The sequence below is a fragment of the Brassica oleracea genome, chromosome C6 (genome assembly GCF_000695525.1).
Source record: "Brassica oleracea var. oleracea cultivar TO1000 chromosome C6, BOL, whole genome shotgun sequence".
Classification (NCBI taxonomy): domain Eukaryota; kingdom Viridiplantae; phylum Streptophyta; class Magnoliopsida; order Brassicales; family Brassicaceae; genus Brassica; species Brassica oleracea.
The window spans coordinates 7,953,779-7,956,396 of record NC_027753.1 but is presented as its reverse complement, the minus strand read 5'-3'; the positions used below and the strand labels follow the sequence as shown (position 1 = coordinate 7,956,396).

The 2,618-nt window shown below is 34.1% G+C and overlaps 1 pseudogene; it reads left to right on the top strand.

The window, feature by feature from the left end:
• The window catches only part of LOC106297373, a 909-nt pseudogene extending 675 nt beyond the window's left edge, over positions 1-234 (top strand).
• The last annotated feature ends 2,384 nt before the right edge of the window (positions 235-2,618 follow it).

The window sequence follows — 2,618 nt, the reverse complement described above, 5'->3', positions numbered from 1 at the left end:
AATGGTCAACTCATGCAGATTTTTGTGAAGACTTTGACAGGAAAGTTCATCTCCTTGAAATGTGAAGACGTTGACACCATAAAAAACGTGAAGGCCAAGATCCAGGGTAAAGAGGGCATTCCGGTGAACAAGCAGATGCTGATCTTTGCTAGCAAACAGCTTGAGGATGGTTGGACTTTGGCTGACTATAACATCAAGAAGGACTCGACCATTCACTTGATTCAGCGTCGTTAAGACTTGTGGAGATGCTGGTGCTTAATAGTGTTCGTGTTTCTCTCTTTTTTTTGTAAGACTTATGTTAACTAGTGTAGTTAACACACGCAAAAATCAAGACTTCTTGTGTCTTGTTTTTGTTAAAATTTTCATTTTCTTTTCTCTTTTCTGGTGGCGATGTTGGTGGTTGATGTTGTTCGTGTTTCTTGTCTTTTTTTTGTTAATGTTATGTATTTTTTATATTTTTTGGAAAGACCTACGTTCACTGGCGGAGTTAACAAATTAAAAATCAAGACATTTTGTGTCTTGTTTCTGTTAAAGTTTACGCTAGTTTTTTTTCTTGTCTTGGTTAATTTTCCCATCAATCTATATGGTGATTTTCTTCATTTAGTTCAAACCCAATCACACACCAATCCATTGGATATCTCGTGTGTCGTTGATGTCTTACCTCAGGGGCTCAGTGAAAGGACCCGACCCATTTTTTCGTAACATCAGTACGAGTCTGGCTTGACTTCCTCGATCAGACTTGGGTCATTTTCATATTTTTCTTTACTTAGAATTATTTCAGAGTGTTAGTTCTTTTTCACACAGTCAAGTAAAGAATAATACGATTTGAATAAATAATCTAAGGTTCTAGTTAACAAGTCAGTTTTCTATAGGCTATTACATGTTAAACTCGTCCTATATCTATCCAAACCCACCATCCTTCCTTCCTGCCTTTGTCTCGCGTTCAAGCTATGTCTTTACCCTTTCGGGTCTGGTCCTGATCTGCATCCAAACAAGGAGGCATAAGCAAACAGTATGCGTAGTGAGAGCGGTCCACTACAAAAAATATCGGCATTAGTAGCGTCGAGAATGTACTACCATATCGTTTTCGTAGCGTTTCCATGAACGCCGTGACAGCCGCAGCTATAATAGACCCCCCACTTATTATAGCGTTTTTCGTGTGCTATAATAAATAGACATATTATAGCGTTTATCGTCAGCTATAGATTAATTTTCTATAACATTTGATTCTTGCTATGATATAATTTTTCATAGCTTATTTTTAGTGTTATAAAATATTTTATAATGATGTAGATATAATGCTATAATTATAAATTAATTAATAAAAAATAAATAAATTAGTTGATGAAAATTAATTAAATTAATTGATTAAAATTAACTAATTAAAATTAATTAATTAAAATAATTGATTAGAATTAAATCAAAACTCAATTTACAAATAAAATTTTAATTTTATTTATTAATTATAATCTTTTTACAAATAAAATCAGTTTACACATTAAACCAAAACAACATTAAACCAAAATTGGTTTAATTGTAAACCAAAAAAATTAAACCTAGAAATCCCTAACTCTTTGCCCCTCAGCCTCCTTTGCCGTAGAGCTCCCACCTCTGCCAGCTCCCACCTCTGCCACCTTTACCGGCTCCTTCACAATCGACTCCAGCACGTTCCGACTCTACTCCCTCTTCGACTCCGGCGCGTTCCGACTCTGGCAGGATATCTCCTTGGAATGGCATCGAGACAAAGACAAAGACTTTCTATGAGAATACCACCTTCACACCACGCTTGACGGGAGACATTGCTATGTCCCACCACTGCTTCTCCTTCCCTGCTTCTTAATAAATCAGTACACAAAACAAAAATTAATCACACATTTATAAGAACATGATGAGAACGTGAAGTTGAAATGTGTGGTGGTGAGGAGGTGAATACACACGGCAACAACAACGGTGGTGGTACAATAAACCCTAATCTCATGAACCAAACCGGATCCCTTGGACGTAATCCCTACCTCAAGGAAGATTATCATCAACAACAACATGATGATTCGAGAGATCTCGAAAAAAAAGAGAATGAAGAGGATTTGATTCCTCATAACAGAGATGGAGGGTATAGATTAAAAGTTATGAAAATTTGTGAGAGAATCAAAAGAAGAATCGTAAGAGAAGGAGAAATGATTTTTTTGTAGATCTAGAAAGAAAAATGAAAGATTCGCAGAGAATATTGTAAGAGAGAGAAAAGTGTTTCATCTTTGTGCATTTTTGTCCATTGGATTCACTTCTATCGACGACTGTTATTTTATAAGGCTTGATCCTCGCACTTAAACGTGACTGGCCGATATGTGTTGACCAATCAGATTGTTTTGTTGTTGTTTTTTTATTCTTTTTTTCTTGGAACACCATTTTTTCCTTTTCTATTTTGTGTGTTTAATATATAGAATATTTATGATAAAATTTTGAGAAAAAAATAAGATTTAGATTTCACAATTTAAATGTTAAAAATTAATCTTTAGAATTAAATTTATAGTTTTAAATTTTAAATTTTAAACTTTGTTATTGATATTGAGGTATATGAAATAGAGTTTAGGGTTTAAGTTGAAAATCAGAAATTAAAGTTT